Consider the following 14464-nt stretch of genomic DNA (forward strand, 5'->3'; position numbering starts at 1 on the left):
ACATCCAGTTGTTCTGCCGGATGCTTGCCTTGGTCCATTTTCCTCCTGTCCTCTGCTTACAGAGAAATAGAGACATTCTAGGTTGGATGTAGAGCATATCTAGTCTTACCGCTTACATTAAATCTGGTTGAAGTTCTACTCCCTTCCCTTCCCACAAGTATCTTGCCATAGCAGTTTTCAAGGTGGTAGACTCTGGGTCTGGATTATGGGTCTGAATTCTAAATCTTGCCAGAGTGAATATTCTTTGTTTCATCTCTTGAATCATCGGATGAAGAGTTGTTTGGAAGAATAAAAAGATTTTATTAATACCTATAAGTGTTGCAAGTAGTATTGCACATGGTTTTTTTTTTTTTTTCAGTGAGAATATACAGAGCTTGGTCTTCTTCTAGCTTACTTGCACTCAGATGGTTTATAACCATGCTTTTTACCTGTGCGGGAGCCTCATCTTAAGCTCTGCTCAACTGTTTAATGTCCTTAAGATGTCTCGTACACTTAGGAAGAAATTATTGACCAGACAAGAAATGTCCCTTTGTGCTGTGCCCTGCTTCCCTCATCTGTGGGTCTCCCTGTTTTTCCCTTGAATATCAGCAGACTGGGGAGACGTAAAGGAGTTTTTCTCATAGGTCAGCAGTGAGAGTACCAACAGTGGCCGCACAAACACTGTCAAGCACACCAGGCACACTGTCCAGATGGCTGAAGAAATGAGTGTTTTCACCTGCCACCGTGTCCCTTCCTTACCCTCTGGTACCAGCTTGGGTTCTTAAAGGTAACTACTCATACCCTCTGTATGTCATCCAGATATGTAAGACCCTTGTTCTTAACACACCGCTTGGAAACATCCCTTATTCTTCCACTCAAACCTGGGTATTGCAGCTAGCTCAGCCAGTCCATCAACCAGGCAGGCCTGTCCAAATCCGGGCTACTGTCTGGGCCGTCTACAGGCCAGACACTGTGTATGTGTCCTTGACTCTTCAGGGCCACACTATTAATCTGCTGGGTGACCTCAGTTCTTCCATATGTTCTTTTTGTTCCCAGAAAACCTCGGACACAAAGAACAGAATTTCTTTACCTCTGGTGTCTTACTGAATGGCAGTGTTATTTGCCAAGCTTAAAACAAGAAGTTTCTCCAGGATAGGTGCTTTTACATCATCGTTGCTCTACATTACTGAAGACACTAACATTTGTCCACTGTTTCCATCATCGTAGTGTTCGAAGGTTACCTAGAAACTGTATTCTTCTCTTTTTTCCACTCTCACAGGTTCAGATCCTCTAGCACAGGATTGTGGGACTGTCCGGACAAATAGTTCTGTTGCTCAGCACTGTAACGCTTAAACCTCGTGTGGTTGTGTAGCACTTGAACTGAGGCTGCCACTACTGATTAACTTAATGCTTCATTTTTTTTGTAAATTGAAGCATCTACATATAGAAAGGGGCTATGCACTGAAAAGAAAAACGTCCCTGCTCCTCGGCCTTCATGTAGATCAACTTGTGAATCACTCAAGTCATACACACTGCCAAGGATGAGACCCAAGAATTCACGTGACGACTACCAGGCTGAGCAATGGGGCATCTTCAGAAGGACCACTATTACCTAGTCCCTGGAAATGAATACCAGCAGGCTCTGAACTGACCCCAGGGCCTTCCCTGTCTCCTACTGCCCCAAGGTCCCTTAGGACAAGCAGCCAGCCCACCATCCTTGCTTCCTACCTGTTCCCTCCCTCACAGGCACACGCTGGCAGAGGGGCACACATGTACACCCCACACCTGCGCTTTCCTCACCTTTCTGTACTGCCAGGGAGGTTGCCAAGTGCCTGGAGGCATTCCACACTCACCCCCTGTCTCTGCTAGGGTGCCTGGGGTTTCACACAGACAGCCTACCTTAGCACGTCTCACATTTTGTGTCGCATCATGCCAGTGTATGCCACCCTTGGGAAGGGAGCATGCTGCCGGATGGGCTGATCCTGGGCAGCACAGGCCCAGGACCTTCCCGGGTATCCTTCTCAGGTGTGTGGAACAAGTCTCCAGTGCAGCAGGCTCTCTGTGCCTCTTCCTCCTTCAGGTCTCTGCCCTCTCTTCAGGACCTTAGCGTCCTTACCATCCTGGGTCCTACTGTCGCCACGTCCACCATTTCCACAGACTGGCACATTTCCCCACAGACTGGCATTTTCCCCACAGACTGAGCGGTCCACAAGCAGTGGTTTCAAATTCCCACCCCATCTGATTTGCTCTGGGTGAATCCTCACACCTTACAACCCCAACACAAGAAAACACAGTAGAAATTATAATCATGTTTATCTGTTGATTTAATTTTGATCTAAATCCAAATTTGTGCAGCCCTGGTCCAGAGTTATCTCTGGCCATCCTTCCCTCATTCCTGTCCTGGACAGGGGCACTGCAAAGATAGGTCAACCATCCACCCCATATCTGGGGACCTTCCATGCCTCCTCTTTAGGTTGTTCCATGTCTTGGCTCCTTTTGCTTTCATCACTGCATCAGCCCTGGGCGACACAAACAAACCAACACAGGTGACACAAACACACGTATGTACACACAAACATGCATGACACAGGGACAGAAAGGCAAAGAGGAAATACAGGTGTTTCAGTAGCTGGAGATGGTACTTAGTGTCAGGGGAAGGATGCTTCTACAAAGATGCTTAGTTCACCCTGCCTCTAGGAGAATCATCTAGGACTCTTGCATTACAACCACACCTGCTTTGAGGGAGACTTGCTTCACTTATGGACACACAGAGTCCCCAAGTCCCCACTCTCAGCACATCACCTACTACATGCATGACCTGAATACAGGGTCCACAGCCAGGTTGCATGAGCCTAAGCATCCCCATTTGGGAAAGGACAGTGTCCCAGCCTCTACACAACTGTCACTTCAGGGCCCACCTCCAGATTCCCTCACCACCTGTGTTTCTATCAGTTACCTCTAATGGCAGAACCTTCCTCCCTGGGGTAGTACTTCAGGGGATCATCCCACATGTCTTCACTGATGATCTGCTGGCAACAAGAGCAAGGTCAGCCCTGGGCTGACCAGGCCCCTGACCCTCCTGTGAGCAGCCAAAGGCTCCAACATCAATCACCAACTGTGTGTGGGCCCAAGCCAAATCCACCTCAGCAATCCTGTTCGATTCTGGGCAGTTGTGGCTGTGGCCTGACAACTAGTTGAGAAAGTTAAGGCTCCTGGTGACAGGCCTGTGGCTGGGTGCTCCCTGTTCAAAGTCCCAGAACCAGTGGACTGGAGTGGAACGACATGCCCTATACCCTGGACAAAGGCAGGGGAGACAAGGGCAGATCCAGCAGGTGGAGCATCCAGCCCCTTGCACACCCACACTCACCATCCTGGGAGACTCGTTAACCAGTGATGTCAAAGTAACACTCCTAAATGAGCACTGTGTTCCAGAAGTACGGGTTGTCCCGAAAGGAGAAAATCAGCTTGCAGCGGGACAGTGGAAGGCTCCACACCTGCACCTGCCAGCACAGGGAGGAGGGAAAAAGTGCAAGCTCCTAGGGGCCTCAGCTTGCCTCCCAGGTGGGCATTAATAGCCTCCATGATATCTCTCCAAAGTCTCACAGCACAGGCCCATGGATAACACCATCCCCCAACTCCCCATCAAGTGCCATATCAACCCGTCCTCAGTCTCCCTCACTGACATTCAAGTCTATCATGGAGCTAAGAAAGTCTTCATCTGGGGTGCTGATTATGATGGACACTTGAGGGTGGTTCATAATCTGCTTTTGGTCAAGGAGCCATTCAGGCCACATGCCAGGCCAAGTAGAGCCAGGAGCAACAGCCCTAGTCTGGGGTGGAAGAAGGACACTGGATCAGGCATCTGCAAGGATGCTGGGCACTCCCACTTCCCCGGCCACCACTGACGTCTTCAGGCCTTGTCATACCATCAGACATGCTCATGGCTCTGGGTTCCCTCTGCTATTCTGCAGCTCAGGTGGTCTGCATCCCACAAGCAGGGGCTCTTTCTGGCTGCTACTGCCTTCCTCCTGGCCGGTTTGTTCGGGATAGTGTCAGGTAACTGATTACATGGTCAGGACTTGCTGTCCTTGTGACAAATCGTACCTCAAAGAAAGTGGGGTGTGTATTTATGTGTGTGTGTGTGTGTGTGTGTGTGTGTGTGTGTGTGTGCGCGTGTGTGAGTGTGTGTGACTCCCATGTCTAAGCAATTTCCTGGGATCATCCACATTTACAATAACTCTCTACAGTTTCTTCTCTCATGTACTGTCTCTGGTCATTCCTGACTTAGAGGCCTTGGATGCTGCTCCTTCCTCAGACGCAGGCCTGAAGGAGACACCCAGAGTCATGGCTGCGACACTTACAAGTGTGGCCCTTCCCAGATTTGACTTGGCTATGTCTTTGGAACCTGCCACTGCCCAGGACCACAGTTCCTTCAGGGGCTTCCATCGCCCTTCCTGTGTCCTCGCCCCCACCCATCCTCCTGCTTCTGCCCCTCCTCCCCTTCCTCCTGAGAGGCAGACCACTAGGAGCAGCAGTAAGGATACAGCTTTGGCCCAGAAGCCATGGATGACCCTGGATGATGGCGGTCCTCCGAGCCAAGTGACACTTCCTCCCCTGATGATTCTTGTGCATGAACCGAACCTGGGCCCCGCGGTTATTCCCATGCTCAGAGCTCAGTTACGCCTGCAGGGCGGCCAGTGCCTGCAGTGCATCTAGCACTGGCCTCTCACTCGGGTCTCTGGGCCTTTCCTATCCCTACTCCTCCAGCGTTTCCTTCTCCAGCTCCTGGAAGGACCGCTGTTCCTGCTCCTCATCCGCCACAACCTCCACCTCCTCCATGATGTGTCTCCCCAGCAGCTGGCACTCCCGCCCGATCCCCGCCTTGTCTCTGTCCCCAGGGCCCTGCCGTCCTCCACCACCTCCACCCTGTACAGGGTGACCTCTTTGCCTGGCGTGCCAACTGGTGGCTGCAAAGCCCCAGCCGTGCACAGCATAACGATGGCAGGCCGCGTGGTCACTGCCCCCTGAGCACCAGGGCTCCCAGCCAAGAAGGTCCAGAGTCCCGGGATGCTGCTGCCTTCCTCCAGCCGCCTCTCATGCTCCTCTGGGCCCAGGCCATGACCCCGAGCTGGGGCAGATGCGAAGGGACCAGACATAGTAGCTCAGCAAGTGGTGCGCAATGGCGGGCCCAGCAGTAACCAGGTGGGGGTCCCTAGCTCTTTGTGGGCAGGGTGAGAGAGGAATGGTCAGGACGTGGGGGCTGGTGTGTTGCGGGTGGCCTGAGGCTGAAGAAAGGGGCTCTGGACAGGCCAGGACAAGGTGCCCTGGCCCTGGGAGATCAGCCCAATATGTGGGACGCCTAGGCTGTGAGCCATGCTCAGGCTGCTGGGCCAAATCTGGACCAATGACAGAGAGGGTAGTGGGTGGCACCCTGATGGACACGCCCCTAGAGCAGAGGGCAGCTTCCCCACTTCCTAGGCTCCAGCGTCCCCAGGTGGCCGCATTCGACTCCAGGAAGGGCGGTGGTTTTGCATCTGGCGCTACCCCAGGCGCTGTTACACAACTGGTCTCTGAAAATTCGAACCGTGTTCCCGCTGTGCAATCCAAAGAGCACACTCTTGTGCCCCATGGGACCCTCAACCCATGGGAAGTCTCCCTGAGTATCCAAAAGATAGGCAGGGGTGCAAAGTGGCTGGATACTTTCTTCCCTAGGACAGGAGGCTGTCGCTGTCCAGATGGTAGGGGAGTGGGTACAAACCCCAATGCTTGCAACACTTGACCTCCGCTGTTCAGGAGTACCAAAGCCATAGGGTACAGATCTCTCTCTGTGTCTCTTTACTCTGCTCGCATAGCACTGTTTCTGGCAATCCTTCTGTGTATGTACCAGCGGCTGGTGTCTGTGTGTCTCCTTCTCTCTAAGTGGTGCTGTTGCCCTCTGTCACTCTCTGGACACCAGCGCTGAGAAGAGACTCTTAACCTTGGAGTGAAGGCAAGCCCTTGTTCACTTCAGTGAGATGCACACACGGGAGATCAGAATATTTTCAGCCCACACAGTCGGAGAGTGCTTTCTCAAACTTGAAAGCCAACAGTGGGAGGTCACTACAGAACCACATATAGAGACAGGCGAACAGCCCACAGTTGCTGGGTTGACATGAATGCTACACAAACTGCCATGCTTGGCCACACCTTGCACAGTGGGAGGGAAGGGACATGCTCTGTTGGCATGAGGGAACTCCCTGAACCTTGTTTGAATACCTGCCAGTGAGACGCTAAGGACACCTCACCATTAGGTTCCAAAGCTCACCAGTGCCGGAGCCATGCATGTCTGCCCATTTACCTTATCCTGGCTCTTTGAAAGTGGTTCCGTTCTCCCGGTGAGAACACACCCCAGCCTAGCCTGTCGTCCAACACTGTGGGGCCGGGAGCAGCAAGAGGATCAACCGAAGCCATCCTTCCTATAGTCTTCATACATGATATAGGTGTTCTGCAATGAGTACAAAGAGTGATGTTTCACACTGGAAAATTCTGCAGGTAGCAGGTGCTGCTGCATCTCTGAAACCTTACAGAAAAGACAAGGGGTGCTCACGCTCCTGGCCAGGTCATGGAAAGAATGCCCTGCATTTGAGAAGGATGCAAAGGCCCTCATTGCTGGGTGTCCAAAGGGCTGTTGGCTCACCCACCAGGGCCTCTGTGCCTGGGACTGCAGCCCAATCTGTGTCTCGGCCCCTCTGCACTCACGGATCGCCCCCAGATGATTTCCTCCTGCCTCTCCTTTCTGCCAGGGGTCCTGGCTACAGGACTCTATTTCCATTTAGGACTTGCAAATTCAGTGAGATCAAAGGGCATGATTCCCTGGCCTCACTGCTTCTGCTGGCAAGAGTCTATGTACCTTTCACTAGTACCTTCATGTTTCCGCTATCCATTCTTCCGTCACCTAGCTAGGTCTCTTCAGACTGCTCATACACACAAGTGTACTGGAAGGTGCTTCTGCGCACATATGTGCACACACATACAAGTGTACACACTCACATCCCTGAGAGGAGACTTACACATATGGAGAAGTACAGGCTTTCCTGTCCAGGAACATGAATTTTGGTAAGCACCCGACATTCTTTGTCCCAGTTATTCTCTTTTACTTGCTTGTCGATCCTGTCAGCTTGCACTTCTAACTCTGTGTCTTGTCCTCAAGGGTAACAAAATCTTGGCATTGTTCATGACAGGGACCGATCTGCAGAGCGTCGGGCAGGCCTGGATGTGCTCGCCGTGGACCGCTGAGTGACCTGCAGCTGTGTTCCACATTCTCCCATACCTTGGGCTGATTCACAGTACCAGTCACGTTGGCATGATTCCATTACATGTGCATTCCTTGAAGGAACCAGAAAACAAGGGCCTTTGGGCTCAGCTGACTTGGAGAACCACTTTCTCGGTGTGCACCTCTCTATGTCATGCCTCATCATGTCTGTGCCCCGTTGCAACCCTATCATCTGTTAGGGCCCAAAACATTCTGGGTGAGGCCCCCTGGCCTCCCTATCTCTGGAGCTTTCTGTGTGCACCTGTCTACCTGCCACCCCAAGCGCTATCTCCCTGTAGCAGGGAAAGGTCAATTAGACGCTCGAGCCTCCAAGGGCTCCAAGAGACTGTGGCAGGCCAGGGACTGATAAAATATTGTGAAAAAGGTGCACATACATCTACAGGGTCTCTTCCAATATAAGACATGGGACCTGAGGCCAGAAAGCTAAGGTGGCATCCCTAGACATAGTCCCATCAGTTTACTACTACCCAGACCCACGGAGACCCTGAATGGATGATGCCCTGGAAACTGGCCCTTTTAGGCCCACAGCTCATGCCTCCCTTGGGCAGAAAGCACTGTTTCCATCTCAAATGCACCAAGAGGGCTTCATCCCACCCAAGGTCTCACTCATTTGATAAATGCCAAGGCTCCATTTCAATTTCTTTCACTAGGCCCAGGTAGGACTCCCTAAAGCCAGGCACCCCTGCTTGCCTACCCAACACACGCGCCAAGGAAGGCAGTCCCTGCTTGGGCCCAGGGTCATCGAAAACGGTCACCTGGAATGCAGGGTCCCTCGGAGTGTCACTTGGTTCAGATCCCCTAAGACAAAATCAGAGATTCTGCACCAGCAAGACTGCCAGAATCCACCCTCAAGGTCAGACCATCACCTTCGCCACTCTGGCCTTACAGCCAGGGACAAGACTGCAGAGGAGGGAAGGAATTCACATCAGGACTTTCAGCACGAGCCATGGCATATCTTGTCAGAACCACTAATGTCGAGCCCCGGGACCCTGAAAACCAGCAGGCTCTGAACATACCCCTGGGACCTCCCTGTCTCCCACTGTCCGAAGATCCCTTGGGACAAGCAGCCAGCCTACCATCCTTGCATCCTCACACTTCCCTGCCTCTTCTCAGGCACACGCCGGCAGAGGGACACACACGTACACCACACACCTGAACTCTCCTTGCCTTTCTGCACTGCCAGGGAGGTTGCAAGTGCCTGGTGGCATGCCATGCGCACACCCTGTCTCTGCTAGGATGCCTGTAGTTTTGCACGGACAGCCTACCTCAGCACAGCTGACATTCTGTGTCATATCGTGCCAGTGTGTGCTCCTTCGGTAGGGAGCGTGCTGCCTGATGGGCTGAACCTGGGCAGCACTGGTCCAGGACTTCTCCCGTGTATCCTTCTCAGGTGTGTGGAACAAGTTTCCAGGGCTGCAGGCACTCTGTGCCTCCTATTCCTTCGGGTCTCTGCCCTTCTCCACAGGACCTTAGTCTCCTCAGAACCCCAGGCCCTGCCGTAGCCACGTCCAACATATCCATTGACTGGTCCACACTGCCACTGACTGAGCGGTCCACAAGGAGTGGTTTCAAAGCCCGACCCCATCTGATTTGCCCTGGTTGAATCCTCCGACCATCCAATCCTCCACCTACTAAAAACACACAAAATAACATGATAGAAATGGTGGTGTTTTTTGTCTTTGGTCTAATTGCAGACTTGTGAGCCACAGTCTGAATTATCACTGGCCATCCTTTCTCAAACTCCGGGAGTTTGTAATAGAAAGGGAGGCCTGGCATGCTGTGATTCATGGGGTGGCAAAGAGTCAAACACGACTGAGCAAATGAATTGACTGACTGAACTGACTGATCCTTTCCTCTTTCCCATCCTGGACAGGGTCACTGCAGAGATACGTCGACCAATGACCCTCAGTCTGGGGAGGCCTCCTGCCTCCTCTTCTCGTCTCTTGGCAGTTCCTCTCCTGACACCTTCATCTGTGTGTCTGCCTTGGGCGAGAAACACACACACACACACACAGATCCATATTAACACAGGTGACACAAGACCACGTGTGTATATACACACACATGCTGGGCATGGGGACACAAACGCAAACAGGGAACACAGCTCTCTCAGTAGCTGAAGACGCCCGTGCCCAGCAATGTGGGAAATGGCGTCAGTAGGCACCATGTCCTTCCCTTGGGGCCCCCTGTCCACCTCGTCCCGCAGCTCTTCCGTATTTTCCCAAGCTGGCCTGAAGCCGGTCCCAGCGCGGCCTGCGTGGTGGCAGTGAGACGGCGAGTGGTGGATGTGGAAATTCACAAATGACCCCAAAGTCAGCACCTAAGTGCACTGGGATCCCAGAGAGGATGCCCTTCCAGTCATAGGCTATCCCAGGAGCAGTGGCGGGAAGCAAGGACCCAGACAATCTCAAACTTTCTGAGCAGCAGAAGGCCGGGGATAGCGCGATTGACCGAAGGATGATTCTGACAAACAGACGGCATTCACCCTGCCTCGAGCAGAATCACCGAGGATTCTGGCATTGCACCCACAGCTGCTTGGAGGGAGACTTCCTTCACTCACGGCCACACCGAGTCCCCAAGACTCCAGTCTCAGCACGTCACCTGCTACGTGCATGACCCAAACCCAGGCTCCGCAGCCAGCTTGCATGAGCCTGAGGATCCCCATCTGGGAAAGGACAGTGCCCCAGCCTCTACACGGATGTCCCCTCAGGGCCCTGCTGCAGACCCCCTCACCACCTGTGTTTCTGTCAGCTGCCCCTCATGGCACAAATTTCCTCCCTGGGGTAGTACTTCAGGGGATCGCCCCACACGTTCTGGCCAATGATCTGATGGCAATAAAAGCAAGGTCTCCCCGGGGCTGACCAGGCCCCTAACCCTCCTGTGAGAAGCCAAGAGCTCCAACATCAATCACCAACTGTGCACAGGCCCAAACCAAACCCACCTCAGCAATCCTGTTCGATTCTGGGCAGTTGTGGCCTGACAGCCGATTGAGAAAGTTCAGGCTCCTGGTGTCCAGCCTGCGGCTGGGTGCTCCCCGTTCAAAGTCCCAGAACCAGTGGACTGGTGTGGAATGATGTGCCTTATACCCTGTAGAAAGACAGGGGAGACAGGGGCGGATGCGGCAGCTGAAGCATCCACCCACACCCCCACCAGAGAGGTATTGCCTTGCGTACCCACACTCACCACCCTGGGAGCCACGTTTACCAGTGATGTCAAGGTAATATTCCTTAACAATCACCTTGTTCCAGAAGTACGGGTTGTCCCAAAAGGAGAAGATCAGCTTGCAGTGGGACCGGGGATGGCTCCGCACGTGCACCTGCCAGCACGGGGAGGAGGGAAAAGGTGCAAGCATCGAGGGGCCTCTGCTTGCCTCCCAGGCGGGCCTTAACAGCCTCCGTGATGCCTCTGCAAAGTCTCACAGTACAGGCCCATGGATAACACCATCCCCCACCTCCCTGTCAAGTGCCATACCCACCCATCCTCAGCCTCCCTCACTGACCTTGAAGTCGATCATGTACCCAAGAAAGTCTTCATCCTGGGCGATGATTATGATTGACACTTGAGGGTGGTTCATAATCTGCTTTAGGTCAAGGAGACATTCAGGCCATATGCCGGGCCAAGAAGAGCCAGGGGCAACAGCCCTAGTCTGGCCTGGAGAAGGACACTGGAACAGGCATCTGCAAGGATGCTGGGCACTCATGCTTGGCCGACCACGACTCACATCTTCAGGCCCTGCCATACCATCAGACCTGCTCGTGGCTCTGGGTTCCCTGTGCTGTTCTGCAGCTCAGGTGGTCTGTAACCCAAAAGCAGGGGTATTTCTCAACTCTCCTGCCTGCCTCCTGGGCCGTGTTTGCTGGGTAGCATGTCACTGGTAACATGGTTAGGATTTGCAGTCCTTGTGACTACCTTATCTGAAAGAAACTGGGGTGTGTGTGTGTTTCTATATGTGTCTGAATGTGTGTATTTCTCTACGGTCTCTGTGTGTGTGTGTGTGTGTGAGTGTGTGTGTGTGTGTGTGTGTGTGTGTGTGTGAGAGAGAGAGAGAGACTCCCATGTCTCAGCTATTTCCAGGGGTCATCCACATTTACAACAATAAACGTCTGCAGTTGCTGCTCTAGTGTACTATCTCTGGTCATCCTGACCTAGAGGCCCTGGGTACTGATCCTCCTCAGATGCAGGCCTGAAGGGGAAACTCCGAGTCATGGCTGTGACACTTACAGGTGTGGCTCTGACCACATACTACTCGGCTGTGCCTTTGGAACCTGCCAATGCCCAGGACCACACTTCTGTCAGCGGCCTGCAGCACCCTACCTCTGCCCTCGCCACACACCCGCACCCTCCCCTGCACATGCTCCTGTTTCTGCTCCACCTCCTCCTCCTCTTCCCGACAGGCAAACACCTAGGAGGAGCAGGAAGGATACAGCTTTGGCCCAGAAGCCAGGGATGCCCTGGAGGATGGCGCTTCTCCAAGCCATGTGACGCTTCCTCCTCAGATGTTTCATGCGCATGAAGCGAACGGAGGCCCGGCGGTTTTCCTCATGCAGGGAGCTCACTTCCAGCTGCAGGGCGGTCAGTGCCTGTAGCACATTTGGCGCTGGCCGCTCACTCGGGCCTCCAGGTCTTTCCAGGCCCGGCTCCCCCAGCGTCTTCTCCTTCAGCTCCTGGGAGGACCCCGATCCCGCTCCTCATCCACCACAAACTCCACCTCCTCCATAACTCCTTCCACCAGCAGCTGGCACACTCACCTGATCCCCGCCTCGTCTCCGTCCACCAGGGCCCCCCCCCCCCCCCCGTGCCCCACCGCCTCCACCATGTAGAGGGTGACCTCTTCGCCTGCTGTGCCACCTGGTGGCTGCAAAGCCCCAGCCGTGCACGGCATCGCGATGGCAGGCCCCTGGCCACTGCCCCCTGAGCACCCGGGCTCCCAGCTAAGAAGGTCCGGAGTCCCGGGACGCTCCCACCTTCCTCTGGCCGCCTCTCACGCTCCTCTGGGACATGGCTGTGACCCCGAGCTGGGGCAGATGCGAAGGGACCGGACATAATAGCACAGCAAGTGGTGCGCAATGGCGGCCCGGCTGAGGTAACCGGGTGTGGCTGGCTAGCTCTTTAGGGCGGGGTGAGAGCGGAATGGTCAGGTGGTGGGACCTGGTGTTTGCGGGTGGCCTGAGGCTGAAGAAAGGGGTTCCGGAGAGGCCAGGAGAGGGTGCTCGGAGATCAGCCCAACACGCGGGACCCCTAGGCTGTGAGACAGGCTCAGGCTGCTGGGTCAAATCGAGACCAATGGCAGAGAGGGTAGTGGGCGGCACCCTGAGGGAAACGCCCCTAGACCAGAGGGCGGCTTCCCCGCTTCCTGGGCTCCAGCGCCCCCACCTGGCCACACTCGGCTTCAGGGAGGGCAGGGCTATTGCATCTGGCGTTCCTGCAGGCGCTGGCATTGAATTGGCCTCTGGAATTTCAAGCCATGTGTTCTCGCTCTGCAATCCAAAGAGCACACTGCTGTGTCCCATGGGACCGCCCATCCCTGGGAGCTCTCCCTGAGTATCTAAAGGATAGGCAGGGGCGCAAAGTGGCTGGATACTTTCCTTCCTGGAACAGGAGCCTGCTGCTGTCTGGATGCTAGGGGAGTGTGTACAAACCCCAACGTTTGCAACAGTTGACCTCCACTCTTCAGGGGCACCAGAGCCATAGGGCAGAGATCTCTCTCTTTGTCTCTGCTTCTCGCCTATCATTGATTCTGGCGATCCTGCTGTGTGTGCACCAGGGAATGCTGCCTGTGTGTCTCCGACTCTCTAAGTGGTGCTGTGGTCCTCTGCCATTCTCCGGACACCAGTGCTCAGAAGAGATGCTTAAACATGGAGTGAAGTCAAGCGCTTCTCCTCCTCAATGAGTCGCACCCATGGCAGATGAGACTGTTCTGGGCCACAGGTTCGGAGAGTGCTCTCTCAAACTGGAAAGCCCACGGTGGGTGGTCACTGCTGAAGCGCAGAAGGGGACGGGCGACCCTCCCTCCCTCGCTGGGCAGACATGAACGCTGCACAGGACTCTGGCGATACGGCCACACCTTGCGCAGAGGGAGAAACGGGTCACGGTCTGCTGGCATGACGGAACTACCTGAACCTTGCTGGAATGCCTACCAGTGAGAGGCTAAGGACACCAGTGAGTTGAGTTCCATGACACATCAGTGCCGGAGGCCTGCACGATGGCCCGTTTACCCTATCCAGGCCCTTTCAAAGAGGTTCTGTTCTCCAGGTGAGAACACATCCCAGCCTACCAAGTGGCCCAAGCCTGTAGGGCTGGTTCCAGCAAGACGATCAACCTAAGCCATCCTTCCTATAGTCCTCATAGGCGGTATCTGTGTTCTGCAAAGGGTACAAAGAGAGATGTCTCACACTCGATGATTCTGTAGATAGCAGGTGCTTATGCTACAGTGCCGCTGTATCTCTGAAACCTTACACAAAAGGCAAGGGGTGCTCATGCTCCCGGCCAGGACATGGAAAGAATGCCCAGCACTTAAGAAAGATGCCAAGGCCCTCATAGCTGTTTGTCCAAAGGGCTGTTGGCTCACCCACCACAGCTCCTGTGCCTGGGACTGCAGCCCATCCTGTGTCTCTGCCCCTGTGCACTCAATGATCACGCCCAGGTGGTTTCCTCCTGCCTCTCCTTTCTTCCAGGAGTCCAGGCTGCAGGCGTCTATTTCCAGGTAGAACTTGCTAACTCAGTGAGATCATAGGGCATGATTCCCTGGCTTCACTGCTTCTGCTGGCAAACATTCCACTGGAGTGGAATAACGTGTCTTATATCCTGAAGAAAGTCAGGGGAGACAGGGGCAGATGCCCCATCTGAAGCATTCCCCCCCCGCCCCCCCGCCCTGTCTTCCTTGCACACCCACACCCACCACCCCGGGACCCACCTTTCCCAATGATGCCAAGGTAATATTCCTTAATGATCACTGTATTCCAGAAGTAGGGGTTGTCCCAAAAGTAGGAGATCAGCTTGCAGCAGGACCATGTATGGTTCTGCACCTGCACATGCCAGCACAGGGAGAAGGGAAAAGTTGCAAGCTTCGAGGGGCCTCAGCTTGCCTCCCAGGAGAGTATTATCGCCTCCACCACACCTCTCCAAATTCTCACAGCACAGGTCCATGGATAACATGATCCCCCAACTCCCTGT

At 54.2% G+C, this 14464-nt stretch overlaps 2 pseudogenes; both read right to left on the reverse strand.

The window, feature by feature from the left end:
- Positions 1-2927: 2927 nt before the first annotated feature.
- LOC133052310 (testis-specific Y-encoded protein 1-like) lies at positions 2928-5135 on the reverse strand (annotated as a pseudogene).
- A 4903-nt stretch (positions 5136-10038) lies between these two features.
- LOC133052309 (testis-specific Y-encoded protein 1-like) lies at positions 10039-12334 on the reverse strand (annotated as a pseudogene).
- Between the last annotated feature and the right edge of the window lie 2130 nt (positions 12335-14464).

This window comes from Dama dama, chromosome X, assembly GCF_033118175.1.
Source record: "Dama dama isolate Ldn47 chromosome X, ASM3311817v1, whole genome shotgun sequence".
In the NCBI taxonomy this organism is placed as follows: Eukaryota; Metazoa; Chordata; class Mammalia; order Artiodactyla; family Cervidae; genus Dama; species Dama dama.